Here is a 22,399-nt window from a genome sequence, read left to right as displayed (position 1 = left end):
CTAGGCCCCATTTTAACACTTATTTCAGTCTTTGTTTCCTACTCTTCGTCCATTTGCCATCTGTTTTGGACTAACCCACATCTTCTACCATACCACCTTCCATTGTATTTCTTTTCTACCTTTCAGAAAAGGGACTTCTTAAAATATTCCAGAGAAGACAGGAAAAGTCTAGAAATAAATTCAGTGAAATAAGTCAGGTAAATATAAGATAAAATTTGCAGGAGTTGGTTGGGGTAATAAAACAGAAAATAAATTCAGGATTTGCTGTGATGGAAAAATGAGTTGGGCATTTCTAGGTAACAGTGGCTCAACAACAACAAAAAGCCTCTTGAAAACCAACACACCAGTTTACAGAAACAAATTGCTTCTGAGAGAGCCCTTTTTTTGTTTTGTCAAGCATGAAATGTCCAATATCTATCAGTAGGAATGTGAAAAGGCACTCCTAAGGCCCTCTTGGATTCATCCTTTGTTCAAAGCCTAAAAATTAAACTTTAGTTCTATCCCATGACAAGAGCTTATACTCAGCTCTCCCCTGGGGCTTTGCAGGAATGAGACTTTAGCCCTCAGAGAACAGGTGACTAATCTCAAATTCCTCTGCGAGTCTGGAGTCTGTGTAGGACTCAGGGTAAACATTCTCTGCCCACTGAATTACCTTAAAACACTCACATGCCTTGGGTGAGAACGTCTGCGTATTTTGTGCATTTATGTATTGTACTAAATATACTTTAGAATGGTATATTGCTTTGATTTCCTTCACTGTTCATTTTTCTGATCACAATATTCATTCTATTTTGCTGAGTAAATCGGATCAGATTAATTTTTATGTTTTAAGTAGTAGTAGAGTGTAGGAAAGTATTTTTTGTTACGTGAGAGCACTATACAATCCAATATAACCATTTAGTTCAATATTAAAAAGGCACCTGTAATCAGCCTTTCAAAATTACTAATTGATGTGCCGAGAACTATAAGGAATGCTTCTAGATGAATATAGCTATAAAAGTCAGCATTTCCCCCCTTCTCCCACCGGAAAACAGAAAAGCCACAAAAACTGAAATCTGCAATTTTAGTGAAACTAGGAGACAGATATATTCCAGACTCAACATACATATAAGGTTGCAAAAAAAAAAAAATTTTTAGCATTGTTACCAACTGTGTATGAGAGTTCTAGTTCCTCCACATGCTCACCAACACTTGGTGTGGTCAGTCTTTTTAATTGTAGGCATTTGAATAGGTGTGTACTTGTTTTTTGCTGTTATCTTCATGTGTATTTACCTAATGACCAGTGATGTTGAGCACCTTTTCATGCACTTATTTGTCATCTGGATATGTTTGGTGAAGTGTCTGTTAAAAGATTCTGCTGATTTTAAAATTGACTTGTTTTTCTTACCCTGTTTTGAGAATTCAAATGTTGCCAATCTGGTGGTGGGCAGCAGGGGGGTAGTATTGTTATCTTATTATGATTTTAACTAGCATTTCCCTGATTGTAAATGAAGTCAAGCACTTTTACAAAGGTTTATTGGCCTTCGGACGCTTTTTGAGGAAGTACCTACTCATGTGTTTTGCACTTGTTTTTCTATTGGATTTTCTCACTTTTTATTGATTTGTACAAGTTCATTGTATGTTATGGAGATGAGTCCTTTATCTGTTGGCAAATAGGTATCCCACTCTGTGGCTTGGTAATCATTTTATAGTACCTTTGGTGAGACTAAATTTGTAATTCTAATGTAAACATATCTATTGATTTATTTTTTTTAAGTGAAAGGACTTTTTTTTTCTTTCTATTGATCTTTTCCTTTATGCTTTGTGCTTTGTTTGTCTTATTTGAGAAATATTTCCCTTCCCAGATGTCGATAATATATTACGCAAACTTATTTCCAATAGCTTTACCATTGTCCTGTCACATTCAGGTGCCTCATCATCCACCTGTGAACGGTGTAAGATAAGGATCCACTTTTATTTTTCTCACATAGATACTTAACTATTATTGCACTATTTATTTAAAAGATATCCTTTTCCTCTGCTCAATCCAATGTCCATAAATGCATGATTCTGTTTCTAGGCTCTCTCTTCTGTCCCATTGTGCTGTCTTAATAATTCCAAACTGTCTTAATGTTACTAAATCATGATATCTGGTTGAGATATCTGGTAACTTGTAACGTGTCACAAACTAACATATTTACCACTTTCTTTGCTTTTTGTCCCTATTCATCTCAAATCTTTCATCTTGGGTTATTTTTATTCTTATTAAGTACATCATTTATAATTTATTTTCAATACAGTTTTGTGGGTGTTGAACCAACTCCCAATTTTTTTGTTTCTCTGAAGATTTTACATTCATTTTTAGAGGATAATTTCACTGGCTATCTATCTTAAAACTTTAAAGATACTGTTTTACGGACTCCTAGCATCCTTGGTCACTGTTAAGAAGTAAGCTGCCAGTCAAGCTGCTGTTTCTTTAGAGGTAATCTACCTTTTCTTTCTCTTGTTATGTTTAAGATTTTCTCTTTGCCTTAGGTATTCTGCATGTTCATTATTGTATGTGAAGACATGTGCTGTTTTTTTAATTCAGACTTTATTGAGATAATGGTAGATTCATAGGCAGGGGTAAGAAATAATACAAAGATCCCATGTACCCTTTTCCAATCTCTCCCCAATGTTAAAATTTTTAGTATAATGTCACAATTAGGAAATTAACATTTATACAATCCTCTGATCTTATTCAGATCTCTCAAGTTTCACTTGTATTTATTTGTATGTATTTAGTTTTGTATAATTTTATCCCATATGTAGGTTTGTGTGTCCCTATCCCAGTCAACATAAAGAATCTTTGCAATACTGTTAGAATCCTTCGTGTTGCCTTTTTATAACCACACCCATCTCCCTCTTGCAGCCTCCTGGGTCTAGAAGGACAAACTCAAAATTCAATTACTCGTGTTGTTTTAGAACTTCTCAGTTTATGTCCTATGTCTATTATAATAGTACGTCAATTACAATTTCCATCTTTTTGTCCTTTCATGTCGCATTCTGGAAAATTTGTTCTAACCTATTTTCTAGCTCACCAACTTTCTTTTCAGCTCTTTCTAGTCAGTTGCTAAATCTTTCCACTGAGTTCTTAATTTTAGTTACAGTTTTAGAATGAGAAGTTTGGTTTGATTAAAATAAGTATATTTTTAAAATAATTTTCTGTTTCTTTAGTCTGCTATTCTCTGTATTTTTAGCTTATAAGCATAATTTGTCTTATATGTCTGTTAATTTAAATATCTGAAGTCTTTGTGATTTCATTCTATTGCCTACTTTTCTATGCTGGTTCTAATTTATGGTATTTTATTTTCTTGTGTGTCTGATTACTATATTTGAAAAAAAAAATAATTGCAGGAATAATGTGAGCACTCAAAAGAGAATTTTCATTTGCTTTTGCCAGGAGCTTGGGGGTACTACAAAACTGTCATCTACTGAGTCTGCAGGTTCAAGTAAGGGCTACTTTCCTCCTGGTTCACCCTTCCTCAGAGGGTATAACTCTTTTCAAACTCTACAGTCAGGTAGGAATTGATTTTGAAGTCTGTCCTTTTGCCCCAGGAGGCTGCCAAAACCACAGCTCAGTCCCACAGCTGTAAAAGCAGCTTTTAATTTTGAGCCTAACCCTCAGAATTTTCAGTTTATCCTAAATTTTGGCTAGGTAATTCTTCATTATCTTGTTATCTCATTTACAGTTTTAGAAAATTTTTAACATTTTATCCAGCTTTTTTAAGCTGTCATTCAGGATGCTGAGGACCCACTAAATAGCACTATTTTTTTTATATTTTTGAAATTTTAATCATGTAAATGTAATACCAATTTAGGAATTACACACACACACACACACACACACACACACACACACACACATTCACACATTATGGAAGGATTCCAAAGATGCACTTGTGAGAGTAGGAAAATTTGGGAGAATTTTATCACGGCTATCCATGCCATAATACTCTGTAAAATCAACCACACAACCATGGAGTCTGTGTTTTGTTATTTACGTTTGAGGTTAAAAAAAAAAAAAAAAAAAAAAAAAAAAGATGTACAGATTGCCAAAACTCCTTGGCACAAATACAACTAAAACACAGAATGGAGTGTAGGGGTGAAGGAGAGCAGACTTATTTTCCATATTAATCACATAAGTTCATTTACTACTGGAAGTTTCTAAGGCAGCTGAATTTAAAATAATAAATCAGATTTTTTTTTTTTTTTTTTTTTAGTTTTAAAAACTGTGTCCTCAAATTAGCTATAAGGAAAAATGATAATTGGTACTGTTACATTTAATTTGTCTTCTGTAGCCTGCTGAGCTCTGGAAAAGTCGCTAAATGGAATCTGTGAAGATAAGAGAGTAAGAGGTATCCTGCGCAAGAAAGCTCAGGCCTTGATCTACGATTAATTGAAGGCACATCTGTACAAGGCAGCAGCAACTTCAAAAAGTCATAGTTAAGTAGCTCTTAAATGTGGCTCCTTGAACAGCAATTATGCCTTAAGCCAAGAGTTATAGATGATAGGCTCCTTGAAGAGGGGAACAATTAAGATAACACTAATAAGGAAAGACATAAGGACCCACATAAAACTACGGGGGGAAAAAAAACCTCAAGAGTATATACTTGACAAAGACGTTTCTTTTTAATATCCTGTAAAATAAAGCAACAATTGTTGGTAGCTCATAACGTTGACTGAAACATAGTAAGATATTTTCACATAAAAAGAATCATAATTTAAATTAAGACAAAAGATGATGCGGAAAATCTATAAGTAAATCCCATTTAACATTGTCTATAAGTGCATCCTACTTAACCTTAAAGTATTCCCAAACACATTCACTCAGAGATCAAGCTGTGCTTTTATCCTCAAGATATTTTAACGCTCCACTTACAGCAATCTTAGGAAAATCCAGAATAGTAAAGATTTGGGAGCTCTCATTATCCTGTTGTTGATCTTTCTTCTTACCAAAAATGGCTTAGTAATGTCAGAGGAGGGTTACATTGAAAAAAGATATTTAAGAAGTTGAACCAGGGTTGACTCATTCAGAATGAGACCTACTACTAATTTTCTCCTTCTAATCCCTTCACCTTCTCCCTATCCCCCCTCCCATCTAGCAAGCTCTGCACAACTGAAGCTGAAGTAAAATAATATTGTACGTCAATTATAAGAAAAAAAAAGAAAATATATATATACATAATATATGTATATTATATAATATATATATTTAGTAACAGGAGGTGGACTATAGCATAAGAAAGATAGTCAGTGGTAGTATAACAGCTATATAAGACGTCAGAGGGGTAGGAGCTTGGGGGAGGAGGGTTATCACTTTGTGAGGGGTGGAAATGTCTATTATGTTGCGTTGTACACCTGGAACTAAAAAGAAAAAGAAAAAAAAAAGAATCAGATCTACTCTGATAGCCCCTAGGATGTCTCAGGTAACACTAATGTCTCATAGGAAATGAACTATTAGAAGAATGAACTTATTATACATAATAATACAGTTATTACAGTATGAATATGAGTTTGCTCCGCAGCACTTATTGAAGATAGTTTTTTTCAATTTTTTTCATTAAATATTGTGTCGATTCAAAAATATGAATAAAGTATGTATAAGGTACAAAAATATCAGTGTAATACTTCAATAAACACATTCTTATTGACAGCGCAGTTTAAGAAACCCAGCATTTCTGTCACTTTCTAAGTCTCCTAGATGCTGTTATCCCATCTCATCCGTTTCCCCAGCCCTCCCCAATCTATCCCAAATAACCATAATCATAATTTCAGTATCATTCCTTTGCTTTTTAAAATTGTTACCAAGTATATTTATATATGCAAATAGTATGCTGTTTACTTTTTGCATGGTTTAGTACTTTATATAAATGGAATGATGTCAAGTGTGTTCTTGAATTTGTTTTTTTTCCTCCTTAGAGATTCATAAACATTGTATATGTGGTTGCAATTGACTCATTATCCCATTGTTTACTATTCTCTTGTATGAATATTCCACAGTTTATTTATTCAGTTTACTATGGGGTTGTTTCTATATTTTTCCTTTCTTCTTTTTTTCTTTTTTCTTTTTACTGTTAACAAACAGTGCTTCTAATAACATCCTTGCACATATTTCCTGGTGTCCATGTGTATGTGTTTTTTGGAAATATAGACAAGAGTGGTATTTGTAGGTCATAGAATTGGTATATCTTCAACTCTATTGGAAAATGTCAAATATTTTTGAAGTGATGGTTCCAATTTACACAGCCACCAAGAGCACGTAGTAGTCAGGTGGCTCCACACATTAGGCAAAATATCATATTCTCACAGGAATTAACTTCTCATTATAGTCTTAATTTCCATTCCTCTGATTCTTAACAAGGTTGAGCATCTTATATTTTCTGGCTTTCTGTTTCTCTCAAGTGAAACGACTCTACACTTTCTTTTTCTCTTTTTGATCTATTTTATTAGATTGTTTGTCTTTTTCCTGTTGATTTTGTGTGAATTTATAGTCAGTTATATAGACTGCAAATAACTTCCAATTTTGGTTTGTCTTTTTATTTAATTTATGAATATTTTGAGCAGAAGTTCTTTATTTTAATGTACCCATTAATGTTTTTTGGGGTGTTGTTTTAGTAGCTTTCTCTACGCTGTAGGCATAAAGATAATTCTCTATTATTACATCAACTGGAAATTATGTTTGTATTTAGGCCCAATTTCATTTTTCACTATAATTATTCTAATGCTTTTTCTTTTAAAGTCTCTTTATCACCATTAATATGAAATGCCAACTCATCATCAATCAAGTTTATATATATTTCATTCTGTTTCTGGGAACTCTTCTTGACTGATAATTATTATAGTTTTATAATTATTCTTTACAATTTATCTTACTAAGGCAAGTTTGTTCTGTTCAGCAGTGTCTTAGCTATTTTGAACTCTGCTCTTCAATATAAATTTTAGAGCCAGTTAGTTTGTTAAGTTCCATAATAGAACAAAACATATAAAAAGAAAAAACAAAATCATCAGAATTTTTATTAAAATTGTATTATATTTACAGATTAACTAAAGGAAAAGCTGATATTTTTAAGATACTATATCTTCCAATCCATAAATATGGTATTTCTCTCCATTTATTTAGGTCTTACTTAGTACTGTTCAATTAAGTTTCATAATTTTCCCTATGAATGTCTTGCATATTTGTGATAATTTATTATTAGGTACTTAATTTTTTTAATGTCATGGTAAAGGTTATATTTGTTTGATTTCATTTTCTAACTCTTTGTTGCTAATGTACAAAAATGTGCTGGCAGAAGTTTTCCATTGATTTGTGTGTCCAGAAGCTTTGCTAAATTTACTCAAGGATTCTTTAGACGTTTCTACATAAGAAAATACATATGAGGTCAGACAATTAAGTTTGCTAACTTGTTGCAATGATGTTGCTAACCTGTTTTGATATCAGAGAGATTATTCATTATGAATTTGTACCAACTGGACAAACAGTTAACCAAGTTTACTATTTGGAAGTGCTCAAAAGACTGCATGAAAAAGTCAGACGACCTGAACTTTTCACCAACAATTCATGGGTCTTGCATCATGACAACATACCAGCTCACATGGCACTGTCAGTAAGGGAGTTTTTAGCCAGTAAACAAATAACTGTATTGGAACACCCTTCCTATCATATTTCCCTAAAAATAAGACCTAGCCAGACCATCAGCTCTAACACGTCTTTTGGAGCAAAAATTAATGTAAGACCCGGTCTTATTTTAATATAAGACTGGGTCGTTGATATGATATGATATGATATGATATGATATGATATGATATGATATAAGATATAAGATATAATATAATATAATACCAAGTCTTATATTAATTTTTGCTCCAAAAGATGCGTTACAGCTGATGGTCTGGCTAAGTTTTATTTTTGGGGAAACACGGTACTCACCTGATCTGGCCCCCAATGACTTCTTTCTTTACCCAAAGATAAAGGAAATATTATTGAAAGGAAGACATTTTGATGACATTCAGGACATCAAGGGTAATACAAAGGAAGCTCTGATGGCCGTTCCAGAAAAAGAGTTCCAAAACTTCTTTGAAGTGTGGACTAGGTGATGGCGTTGGTGCATAACTTCCCAAGGGGAGTACTTCGAAGGTGACCATAGTGATATTCAGCAATGAGGTATGTAGCACTTTTTCTATTATAGGATGAGTTCACGAACCTAATTGTCTGACCTCGTATATACCATCTGTGAAAAATAAGAGACTCAATTTTCCCTTTTAAACTTTATATCTTTTCTTTCCTTGGTGCCCTGATAAAATATAACTGTGGTGATAGCAGGAACTCTTGTCTGTATTATCTTAAAAGGAATGCTTTCAAAGTTTGATCATTAGGTATGCTCTCAGCCTTTTGAAAATGCCTTTAGTTAGGGAAATACTTTTAACTTAGTTTGATAAGTATTTTAACACAAAGGGAAGTTTGATTTTATTAAATCCTTTATCTGCATTCTTTTCAATTATTGTACATTTCTCTTTGTTAATATGGTATATTATTGAAACGTATTTTCTGTTAAACCACATTATATTCCTGAATGAACATACAGATGTCAGATGTTAAAATTAACATCTATATTCACAAGTTAGTTTGGCCAGTAATTTTCTTATACTGTCCTTTCAGGTTTGAAACCAAGGTAAAGAGAACCACATAAAATAAACTGGGAATATTTCTTCTATTTCTGTAGTTTAGAATAGTTTGTGTTGGATTGGAATGAATTCATCTATTGAATGTTTGGTAGAAAATAGTGGCAAGGTATTTGAGCCTTTTTGGGATGTGCATGGGAGGGGAAACTTTTAACTACTAATTCAATTTCTTAATGAAAATTCTATTTAGTTTTTCCCCCCTATTTCTCCATAAGTTACTGTAATTTACATTTTTCTAAGAATTTGTTCTTTTTATATAACATCTTACATTTATTAGGACACTATTTAAATTTTAACTTTTCATTTAAAAATTGTAATTTCAGATTTTGATAAGTTAAGTGGGTATCCTGAAAATGTTAAGGTAACAAAAAAAGAATAGATGTAAAAAGTATAACTTTCAAATCTATAGAATAAAAAAATGAGGCAAAAACATCCAATAAATATTTTAATAAAATAAAAGAAACAGATAAAGTGGAACCAATATAAAACAAACAGATAAAATAGTAGAAATAATTCCAAATAGAGATATTTCTCACTTCTGAGCTCTCAATATTTAGATATTTGCAATAATGACTTATATTTTTTATCAAAAATTTACTGTGTTTCCCCAAAAATAAGACCTAACCGGAAAATAAGCCCTAGCATGATTTTTCAGGATGACATCCCCTGAACATAAGCCCTAATTAGTCTTGGAGCAAAAATTAATACAAGACCCAGTCTTATTTTTGGGGAAACACAGTATCTGAAATTAGAACGAGCTATGATAGATCCTGAGTATGCGCCAGGAAATATGTTATGATCTGTGTATGTTCAGAAAGAGGTTTTACAGTTTTGCAGCAGTATCTCAGCTCTTTTCCTGATATTGTGTTATCTCTTGCTAAGTTGTTTTCGTGAGGGTTTAGCTCCTGTAGTTAGCTTCTCCCAGTTATCTTGGAGCACTAACACCTAGATCCAATTTACATAGTTATAACATTCTTCATCTATCACTTGCATAATGTATCTTTGTTCCACTCTTCCATTTTCAAATTAAATATTGAGGTTTTAGATGGGTTTTTTATTTTTCAATCAAGACTAAAAATCCTTGTCTCCTAACCAGATCTTTAATTATATTTTAATACTTTTATATTCTGTCAAATAAAATTAGGAGACAATAATAATACAAAAACCGAGATCAGTTTCCCCAAATATCACTAGAACATTCTAAAACTCATGTAACAAAGCCCCAAAGATTTCTACATTACTTTGAACATTTTAAACCCAACTTAATAAATTATTTAGTGCTAAATGGATGTTATTAAATATGTTGTATTTAGTGTGTATTTATTCTGCGGAGTGTTGAATGCAAATTACCTTGATTTTCTATGCTTAATATTAAATAATATGTACTATTATAGAACTAAAGAAAATATATGTTAAATATAGTAAGTATACTATGTAAATTGGATCTAGGTGTTAGTGCCCCAAGGTAACTGGGAGAAGCAAACGCAGGAGCTAAACCCTCAGGAAAAGAACTTAGCAAGAGATAACACAGTATTAGGAAAAGAGCTGAGAGACTTCTGCAAAACTGTAAAACCTCTTTCTGAACTTACACAGATCATAACATATTTCCTGGCGCATACTTATATGTGTATCTATCATAGCTCGTTCTAATTTCAGATAGTAAATTTTTGCTAAAATATGTGTACTAAGTCATTATTGCAAATATCTAAATATTGAGAACTCAGAAGTGAGGGATATCTCTATTTGGAATTATTTCTATTATCTTATGTGTTTGTTTACATTGGTCCCACTTTATGTTTCTTTTACTTTATTAAAATATTGATTGGATGTTTTTTCCTCACTCATTTTTATTTCTACAGATTTGAAAGTTATACTCTTTATATCTATTCTTTTTTGTTTGTTTGTTTGGTTTTTTTTTGGTTACCTTAATATTTTCAGTATACCTACTTAACTCATCAAAATCTGAAATTACAATTTTCACTTCTTTAAAACAATGACCTTATTAAACCTTTACATCTGATCATGCCTTCCTGACTTACATAATTATTATTGGCTATCATAGTTCTACCTTGTTTTAACTCCAAAGAGAAGTATTGTTTTGTGCATTCAGTATTGTTTTATTTACCCACATATTTACCACTTTATTTTTAATAATTTTTGCATCTGCCCTGTGAAATTGGTTTCTTTTGGCCTGGAGTACATCTTTTGAATTTTTTTTAAAGAGAATATCTTTTGTTACAAACTCTCTCACTTTTCTTCATCTGACAATTTATTTTCCTTTCTTCAAAGTTATTTTGCTAAGTATATAATTCTAGACTGACAGGTATTTTTTCCTCATCACTCTGAAATATTTCATTATTTTCTGGCTTCCATTGTTGCTGAGAAATCAATTATCAGCCTAATTATACTTCCTTTCTCTCTGGTAGTTCTTTTAAGATTTTTCTGTTAGTCCATGGCATGCTCTACTTCAAGCTAGGTTTACTTATTTTTCACTTATTCTACCTTGGACTCATGAATCTATAAATGAATATTTTTCATCAGATTGGGAAATTTCTCAGTCATTTTCTCTTCGAATATTGCTTCTACCTCATTATTTCTCCTCTATTTATAGAAATCCAATTATTTGAATTATATTAGAATTTTTCATTCTGTTCTACCTGTCTCTTTTCTGCTTTTTTCTTGTACTCACTGTGCTACATTCTGGATAAATTCTTCAGATACATCATGCAGTTCACTAACCATCTCATGAAGTATCTAGTTATCCATTAAACCTAATCACTGTTTTTATTTCAGTATTTTTTTCATTTCTGAAAATTATATTCCTTTTCAAGTCCACTTGTTTAATTTTATAGCACATTATATTTCAATCCTCTGTCTTTTAAAGCAAGTATTTTTTTAAATGCTAAACATCGCCATTTTATTGTCTGATAAATCCAATATCTAAAAGTTTTGCTGGTTTGATCAGTTGTTTATTTACCCTGATGGTGCTCATTCATATTGTCCTGTTTCCTTTTTTGTCTGTGATTTTGACAATGAGCGCCCATTCTTTGGAATGTCATCTGCAAGTATTCTTTGAGGCCTGACTTGATATTCGATTGCATGTTTGCATTCACTCTTCCAAGTTCCTGAGGACAATAACAGCCCTGAGATATCTTTAAACTAAAATACTACCAATATCTTTTTTGAACTACCCGGAGATATGACTTCAAACTGTTTAGAATTATTGGGAAAGCCTCCTTTCCCATAAAGCTAATGCCAAGTTTTAAGACATAATTTTCCCTTTAATCTTCTTTGAATTAGCCCTTTAATTGAGGATTTAGCCCATTAAAATTCTATGCAAGGAGAATCACCTATTAGACCCCCTACCTTGAATAGTTTTGCCTCCTGCCACTCTGCCCCCAACCCTAACACACTGTGAAAATTGAATTTCAAGTTTACTTAAATTTGGCAAATATCTTAGTGTGGTAGCTCCACTTACCTGTTAGTATTCTCATTTTCATTAGCTTTTGGCCTCTGAGGGAGGCTGGATCAGAGTTTATCTTCCTCCAAATGCCAAAACGGACCAGTAGTATGTTTCCTTATTACTGCAGTGTGTGTGTGCGTGTGTGTGTAAAAATACCTGTTCTCTACTGTTCATTAAAAATTAAGTAATTATATGAATTACATATAATGCCTCTCTGAGGATAACATTAAGATACTTATGTTTATTTAACTAACATTTTTGATCACCTACCATTTTCAATCAGTGTTGTTTCAGCTTCAGTTGCATTTGAATCCATAGCAGCCCCTCAAAAAAATCTTGTACATAGAGTCTGTAACCCCTGACAGCACTGTGTAGTGGTTTTTCCCTCTCCTAAAAAGAAAATGAATTAAAACTCAGTTTCCTGTGATGTCTCCCAGATGACAGAAAATATATAATGTCATCAAATTCCCCATTAAGTCTTTTTGTTTGGTGTTTAGTTTGCTTATCTTTCAAATTATATTTGCTTGCAACTTATGTTTGTATAAAATAATAGAGACAAACAAGCATCTCAGTGTCCCAAATGAGATAAGAAATTTGTGTTTGGATGTCACTATAACAGTACAATTTCTCCTTTTGGAAAAGTAATCAACAGAGTATGGAATCCGCCATCTTGGACCGGTAGCTCATTCTGGTGGCGAAGACATAGCCCAGGGTCTTAGAATAAAAAGTACATAAATAAGTAAATAAAAACACAGAATAGGAGAGAGAGAGATGAAGCCTATTTAGACTCATGTACATGAGAGTTTCCATATATTTACTTTAGTTTTAGAACAACTAAAAACATCTTAATCTGTATGGCTCAGCAATGTTGAATTTGCCAGTTAACCATGTTCTTTTGCAAGAAAAAAAATGTTTAAATAAATAGATGAATGTTCCAACATGTTGTGACTATTAATATTTTTTCTTAAGGTAATTTTCTTATTTTCCCATAACAAAAAGAGAAGGCATGTATAAGTGTTATTTAACATTTACAGTGCACCTATCAAATGCAAGGCACTTTTTATGCATTGTATAACTTAATTCAGCTCCCAGTCACCATTTATTGTCTCCCATTTTGAAAATGAGAAAATTGAGGGACAAAGAGACTAAGTAACGTATCCAAGTTTGCTTGTATGTTAAATAGAAATACAGTGATTTAAACTAATCTGGGTAAAATACCTGAGTTTTCTAGTATAATACATAACAGGAAAAAAATCTAGCCAAACTTTAATCATGTTTATTTAAACCAAAAATTGGAACATCGTTCAAAGAGTGTTAAGGAAATAATTCAAATTTTGAAGCAGTTTTATCTTTCTTAAAGAAATTCATTTCTTCCAGAACAAGGAATTTAAAGAATCTTAGTAAATCAATGAAAGCAAAAATAACGCTAATATTTTAGAGGTTCTGTTTGCTCATGTGTCTATATCCAAGTTGAGTAGGCATATGTATACATAAAAAATAAACCCTACTTGTAGAAAACATTTCTTTGATTAAGAAAAGAAAGCTTAAAAACAAGCTTTGCCATTTAAAAAAGTAGGTAAATTTATACTTAAATAACATGATAGTAAGAACATGTATTAAGTCATTTAAATTCTTTTGATATTTTTTTCATTCTAATAGATTTTCTTCTAACCCAGCGACCATTGCTATGCAAGAAAATAAGCCGCTATAGTACATTCATGTATTATTAACTAAAGTAAAAAAAAATATTGTCAGTAGATATAACTCTACTAAGGTTATTATTACAACAAGGAATGTGTGTTTTTATTAAATTTTTCAAAAAAGATGCAGCAACCCACAATGGAAATAATTGCATTAAAATAACACTCAGACCAAATATCTATGCTTGAATCTCTCATAAAATACCTCTATTGAAGTGGTGAATAGGCAGCTATAGGCCATAGTTCATTTACCTTGCTGATTGGCATTTTACCATCCTAACCTAAAGAGCTCTTGCATAAATTAATATAGATTTAGATAAAGCTTTAATAAACCTATAGTGTCAGTTGAAGGATCTATATTCTAATGCAATCAGGAAAGAATGTCTCAAAGAATCCTCAAAATTCTGAAACAACTGGCCATTCATTTGTTCCTTGACACTTTCGCTGTCTCTTTCATCTCTGTCCTGTGGTAGGCAGAAAGATATGTTAATTTTTATGTATAAGTAATACTGATGGTGCTTTAACCTTCTAGACTATTACTGAGATAGACATGCTTACTTACCTGTTGACCTTCCCTGGTATTGAATACATTGAAAGGTTTTAATTGGTAAAATATTTTTCATATGCATATCTAGCATCATTTTCCAAGGCACAGACTGAAAACTAAAATTCTAAATGTAGAAACAAATGGTACATAGACCAACACATGCTCAGGTAGCAATACTTGTACCAGACAAAATAGACTTTAAAGCAAAGGCCATAACAAGTGACAAAGGACCCAGTAATCCCACTTCTGGGTATTTATCTGAGGAAATGCAAAACACTACTTCAAAGGAGTGTGTGTATCCACATGTTCATTGCAGCATTGTTTACAAGGGCCAAGATGTGGAGGCAGCCTGTGTGTCTGTCGATGGAAAAATGGATAAAGAATAAGTGGTACATGTATACAATGGAATATTGCTCAGCCATGGAAGGGAATGTGTTCTCACCATCTGCGGTGGCATGGATGGACCTGGAGGGTATTGTGCTGAGTGAAGGATATCAGACAGCGAAAAACAGATGCAATGTGATTTTGCTTATATATGGAATATAAAGAACAAAATAAACAAAACAGAAACAACCTCATAGATACAGAGAATATTTTGGTGGTTGCCAGATAGATGGGAGGGGTTTGGGAATGGGTGAAAAAGGGAAGGGATTAAGAAGTACAAATTGCTTGCTACAAAGTAGTCAGGGGGATGTAGGGTACAGCATAAGGAATGTAGTCAATACTATTGTAATAACTATGTCTGGTATCAAATGGGTACTAGATTTATTGGGGTGATAGATGGGAAGAGATTTAGGGGACAAAAAGGTGAAGGGATTAAGTACAAATCGGCAGTTACAAAATAATCACAGGGATGTAAAGTAAAGCACAGGAAATACAGTCAATAATGTAGTAATAGCTATGTATAATGCCAGGTGGGTACTAGACGAGTCAGGGGATCACTTCTTAAATTATATAAATGTCTGACCACTATGCTGCACACCTGAAATTAATATAAACTAATATTGGATGTGAACTGTAATTGAAAAATTTAAAAAGGGGAAAAAAAGGTGAAGGGGAATAAGAGGTTCAAATTTCCAGGTATAAAACAAATAAGTCATGGGATGTAACATACAGCATAGGGATTATAGTCAATGATATTGTGATAGAGTGGTACAGTGTCAGATGGGCTATTCCAGGGGGGTCAAGGAAGGTCCCACTATGACGAATATTCCCATATGTCCAATACAAGGCATCCTGAAGATAGCCTCCAGAGAATCCTTGTAAAATTAATTCCTTTAAGAGGACAGTCCAAGGACTCACAATCTGGGAATCCATAAACTCCAGGTTTATGAATTGTTTCAGAGTGTCTGTGAACTCTAGCAGTTGTATGCAAAATTATAGGTGCTTTTCAAACATTTTCTAAGGTTTTCACCAAATTCTCAAACCTCTGTCATCCAGAAAATCTTCAGAATCATAAATTCAAAGATATTCTAGAGTGATGAATTCAACATATCACCAGACATCTAAAACATCATGTAAATTTTAGACTGAAAGAATTAAACACCTATTACCATTTGAATATTACTGTTAGGAGTATAATAATATCCAAAGCTATATAAATATCTTAAGGTTTACCTTGCTTAATTATATCTAGTAGCCTTTAATAAAGTATTATTAAATAAATGAATGCATAGCCTAATATATTCTCAGATATGGTTGCTTTCATTTGCTTTTAAACTTCACAGATAGTGCACCTGAAAGCTATCATCTGCAAAATTTAAAGTTTCACTTCTGGGTTATCTCAAGGTTTACCCATAAAAAACATATATACGCTTTTTTTTTTTTTTACAAATTCATATTTCTATCATTTTTAGTGCCTGCTAAATTTTAGCTAAACGTTAACAAGTACAGAAGCTAATGTTTTAGAAAATTAACCAGCTATTAGTTTCAAATTACAGGCTAAATCCCCAACTGAACCTAAGGTAAATCTCAATATGCATGAACATTAGTAGTAGCAGTTAGCATTTATTGGGCACTAATCATGTGTCAGAGCTCTGCTAGGCCGTTACATGAACTATTTCATTTAACCCTCACAAACATTCTGTGGTACAGATATTATCATCCCCACTTTAAACAAGAAGGAAATGAAGACTTAGGGAAATTCAGTAACTCAGCCTGGAACCAGGATCCCACAGCTCATCCTTTTGTTTCTGACTCCAAATCCTGAGCAGTTTAAAAACAACATATTGGTATTCACTGCTCTACTTTCAATTTTCATCACCCTAAACAATATAGGGTCTGGTGGCCCCCCATTTCTTCCTCATTTGTAATCTTCCTGTTCACATCAGGAAATACCTTCTTCCTTAAAACGTTTTTCAACTTTGTCACTCTTTTTTTCAATATGCTGCAGTCTCACATAAAAAGAACAAGCAAAAACATTGAAAACATGCCAAGTAATACTCCCTCTATTTCACTGACCTTTTCAAAACTTTACACCATAGTACAAGAAACAAACGAAAAGTACAGCTTGGTTACAATCCACTTTCCCTCTGTCTATTTTTCAGGACACTTGCCTCTCATACAAATGAATTCTTTTTACTTTCAAGATTCCTACACAAGGTCCAGGGTCTCCTTGCAGCATTTGGTCCTCACCCTTTCCATAATCCAGAGCATCTCAGCCTCAGTGCTGCCGATCTCAACATGACCAGCCTTTAGGCCAATAGCTCTGGCTGTCATTGGCCTCTTCCTTTTGCCCCAGTGGGCCATGAGTCTTACTACTTTGCAGCCATGACTCCAAAACGCAGGAAGTGTTACTCTAAGCAGTCCAACAAACAGGACTAGTCTTTCAGTCATTGGTTTTCAAAAATAATTTTAGCAGCCCTTTCTGGTAAAATAATTTTATTCAAGAGGCCTCATATTTAAAAAAAGGAAAACAAATCTCTGGTTAAGACTCCAGGAACTTGGAAGACCCCACCCCTGCCGATTCCCAACCTGAGAGTCTCCAGTTATTCTCCTAATATATATATATATATATATATATATATATATATATATATATATATATATTCTATACTAAAATATAGTATAGAATACATTTTATATATATATAAAATTATATATATATATACATTTTATATATAATACATTATATATATAAAATTATATGTGTGTGTGTGTATATATATATATATATATATATATATATATATATATAATTTGTATATTCCACCCCCACCCCCATCCCCCAGATGATATGGTCAGTTCCTCTGCCTTTCATTATAAATAAAATCGAACAAAAATGTATCATTTATCCAACATGCCTCGTCCTTCATTCCAGGTTAAATTAAACACAAGAAATGCATAATTATTAAATTGAACTTTCTTGAAAATGTTCGAAATAAAAAATGATAGTTTTTATTTTAAATACTATTAAAGTACTGATTAAAATCAACAGAAGTTGCCCAAGGTGTTTCAGACATCACGATTGACAGTGAAATATTGTCAGTCGAAATTGCAGCTCAGATGTGCAAATGCCTGCTCAGAGTCAGACACAGGACCCATATGAGTAACCATAATGGCCACTGGAGTCTCACAGCATCAACATTGTTTTAGAATGTTCCTCAAACCCAAATCTGCTTGCTACTGCCTCTCTCCTACCCTTCTGAATCATTATCTCCACTCCCTAATCTTCAAATTCTTTCTTTGCCCAGTGTGACCTGATTCTTATTTCTATAATTCTGTAAGGAAACAAAAACAGAAACAACTTCTTCAAATGGCCTCTTTGTTGCCAAATCCAAAATCCTTATCTCTTTTGATCTCTTTCCAGCATTCCCTGTTGAAGCTTCTTTTCTGGCTGCTATGGCATGATTCTCAGTGGTTACTCAGTTTTCTCTCTTTCAGTCTCCTTCCCTTCTTTTTCCTTTTCCCATACTCAAAATGCTTGTGTGTACCAGGGTTGGGTCCACAGGCCTCTTTCTTTTGAAGCAAATATACATGATTTCCCAGGTAATCTGATCCCAACCTATCACTTTCATACATGACATGCATATATAAGTTGATAATTCTCAAATTTGGATTCCTAGCTCTCCCTTGAGCTGCAGGTCCGTATACAATTGGACATTTCTACTAGGCCGTCTCAACTGGCATGTCAAACTCAATACAAAATCAAACTCAACATCTTCCCTTTCCCCAGATGGCCTCCCCAGATAGTCTTGCATAGTTCAGTGAATGATACTACAAACCCCCAGATACTCATGCCTGAAATCTGAAGGTGGGACTTAACATCTGTCCCTGGATTGGTAGCTATCACTAAACTCCCACGTAGACACTTCATCTTTAAGTCCTTGGCTTGGAATAGTGTGTGCCACACATAAGTGCTCAATCCACAATTTTTCCCCCATTAAACGGAACTAATATCACGTGCTTTGCTGAAAGTGGAAGTAAGACCATGTATAGTTTCTTGCTTAATATTCTTCGGTGACTCCCTACTTAATTTGTAACAAAATCCAAAGTTCTTGCTGAGACCTTTAATCATGGAGCTCCTGCCTTACTTTTCCGTCCTCCTTACAGTCACATCTTCAGAATCTTCCTGGGCTCCAGTAGAATCCAACTACTTGTCATTCTCGCAGAATGATCAGCTCTCAAGACTTCACATTTTCTCAAATGTTTTCTCTTTGAACACCCTCCCTCATGTTGTTACCAAAGTCCAATTATTCCTCAAGACTTAGCTCAGCTGTTTCACTCTTCAGGAAACCCTCTATGGCTTCCCACATCCTGTGCAAACCTCTGTGAACTCATCACCACATTGTAATTACTTGCCCATTTACCCATCTCCCCCACTGGTCCATGAACATGATACGAATCAAGACAGTTTTTCATTTCTGCGCCCACTCCAGGTCCATAGCACCTGATCATTAATGATTCCTTATTGAAGAGATGAATAGGTGTGGAGAGACTCATAAAGGATGCTTTCTTAATTCCTCTTTGGAAAAAAAAAAAAAAAAAAAGGTAAAATGTCAGTACCACTAGGGGGCACAGAATTATAACAGAATTTTCCAGTACACTAGCTCAAAGGAGATGTTTTCCTTCTGTATCAACCTCTTCACACAGTTTCTAAATATATGGATCTTAAAAAGATCAAATATTCAAACTACTTCCAAAAAGAAGTGTTTAAGTAGTTGTTTGAAACAGAGTAGTGCTGCTATACTCACGTGTTGGAAAAAATGAAATCAGGTATAGCCAAACACCATAAACAGGGTTTTATGAATAAAACTGAAGGTGGTGTTGGGAAAAAGATCAAAATGTAAATATAATTTGAAGAAATTGATACTACAAGATTTGAGACTATTTTAAAATTTTCAATACAGAAAAGTATAATATCTACACAGGGAAGCCCTTAGTTGTGCAGGAAAAGTAAAGAGGAATATTGAGACTATTTCTGTGTTTAGAATAAAACTCCAAATCTTACTTTAAAACAACAAACAGGAACTTTCCAATACTACTCTTTTGGAGAGAGAAATTGTCAATATTACTAATACGCAATAAGAGGTAAGCTTTTTATTTCAAAAGTTCATATAATTCAGTAGTTTAAAATTTTGGTTTGTTTGTTTGTTTTTGTGGATTTTGTTCTGTTTTGTTTTTGCATTAAATACCCATAAGTTTGAGTCCTGGCTCAAATACTTATTAGTTTTGAAAAATTATTAACTTGTCCACACTTCAGTTTCTTCCCTTATAAATTGGATATGAATGTAGTGCCTACTCATGGAGCTATTGTCAGAATCAAGTGAAATAATTTTTGTAAATCAAAGTGCCTAGAACACGGTAATGTATGCTAAGTATTTGCTATATTTTGCTTTGCCAATGGTGAGCAGCACCTTATTTTAATATTTTTAGGAAAATAAATTTTGATAGTTGCTGGAATGAAAATGGTGAAAGCTTTTGAGCCCTTTCCTGCTCTTTCTGCTCCCATACCCACCCCTCGTCACAAGTACATACACTCAGACATACATATTCTTCCTGCATCCCTGGGGCCAAGGCTATTCTGAAGGGTGGTGCCTCATCCACTATGTGGGGCAGGGCTGGGATCCCTGCTGTGTTAGGAGCTTCCTGCAGTCTGACCAGGCTCAAATGCTGCCCTGGGTTCCCTGATTAATTTCTGCTGGTTGGAGAAACATCTCGAGAAGCTTAGCATCATATCAGATAAGAACTCTTGAATGATTAAAAAATGGTACAGTGTGTACAGTGGTACACAATGCTGATACATGTAAAATAATAAGAGGAGGTGAATATGTTTACTGAACCAGTGGTTATAATAAGATAACTAACAAATACGGTTACGGTTGCTATGCTTATTGGTTTGGTTATAACCTGAGAGGAGGGAAATAAAAGCTGAGGAAAAAGGCATTCTATTCAGGAGCTAGGCGACTTCACCTCTACCTCTAGGCCTACAAAGCAAATAGCTGAGCCTCAAGCAAGACAGGGAACAGCAGCCAAAAACGGATTTCCATTCCTTCATCAGTAAAATTGCCTTTTGGCTCTAAGGTGGGAGGATTTATCATCACCACTCTGATTGGCCCAGGAATTTCACAGTGGATCAAAGTGCATCCACATCACTAAAAAGTGGTGCTTACATTACATTACTCATGGTTGATCAAAACCATGAACGTGACTTGGGGGATATTTTGAGGTGGTAGGGCTGGGACAAATGGGAAGGTGGGGAAGTGGAGAGAGGATGGAAAGGAGAACAATGGGGTCATGGACATTTTGTGAAACCAGCTCAGATCTAATTATTCCGCCTTAAACGTCTTTCCTGGGCATCTCTAGCTCTTGTATAGAATTTTCAATATTAATATGTTAGAGTACCCTTCAGAAGAAAAATACAATGGGATAGAAAACACACTGAAATAAAATATTTCTAGTAAATATTTTCAGTTGAAACCATCTCCATGTAGACTTCAGAGAATAGAAGTCTCCAAGGTTATAAATTTCAAGCTGGCGTCCTACAATGCGTAGAGAATGAATGGCTGAAAGCAGACCATCTCCAAAGGATGGGGAAGACAATCAATTCACAAGCTCTAGACTACCAATAAACATTTGCCTTTGACAAAGGTGGTTGTCTTTTACCTTTAATTCCTCTTTATAACGCTCTAATAGAATGATTATGCACTGAATATACACTACATTGTTTTACTCTTTGCCCAATATGCCCACCCTCTCTTTTGATATTTGGGTTTTAACATTTCAGCAAAAGGAATGAAAGGCAGTTACCTAGCAACATCTGTATTCAAAGGCACAACAACAAAAACAGCTTAATCACAACACTTTATTTCCCCCACAGTTAATTCCTGCCTTTTGAGGGAAGTTAGCAGGTACTAAAGGAAGTGAGGTACAGATCGCCTGGTAAGGGAGTCTGTGCAGCCTCACTTGGCCTTCCTTCCCCAGCACTCAAGGGAAGAATGGTTAGAGCTTGCAGCTGAACACCTCTTTCCCAACGGTAGTAGGCAGAGACATTGAAATAAAGCCATGTGCTTTTTAAATACATACTCTATTGGAAATGGGGACAGCTGGGTGGAAGGCATACTGTACTGGGAGGTGAGGTTACGGGGTTTCTACTAATCCTCATACTACCTACCTGTGTGTGAATGCTCGGGCTGGTCTCCTCTGGGCTCTCTAACTGGAGGTTACACTAGAAGTGATCATCCCAAAGGTCCGTCCCAGCTTTAAACCGCTACTGATCCCTGGATCTGGATTTTTACAGTTCACTGGCATTTGCTTAATCAACATCACGGTTTCACTAATATTATTGCGGCGTCCCCAGGAAAGCAGCACTGGGTAATTAAGCAGCTGGCTGTCTTCCGGGGAAACGTGTCCTTGTCCCGCCTTCCAGAGACTTCCTGCCTGCATGCTGGGCCCAGAAGCACCAGTGAGATGGAAGTGACCCGACCTGCCGTGCCGTGGTGGTCAAAGTTTCCGAAAAGGAAAACTTCTTGGTTAAGAGGAAATGGT

Source organism: Rhinolophus sinicus, chromosome 2, assembly GCF_057876585.1.
Source record: "Rhinolophus sinicus isolate RSI-liver-muscle chromosome 2, RSI-T2T, whole genome shotgun sequence".
Classification (NCBI taxonomy): domain Eukaryota; kingdom Metazoa; phylum Chordata; class Mammalia; order Chiroptera; family Rhinolophidae; genus Rhinolophus; species Rhinolophus sinicus.
Note: the sequence above shows the minus strand (reverse complement) of the source record.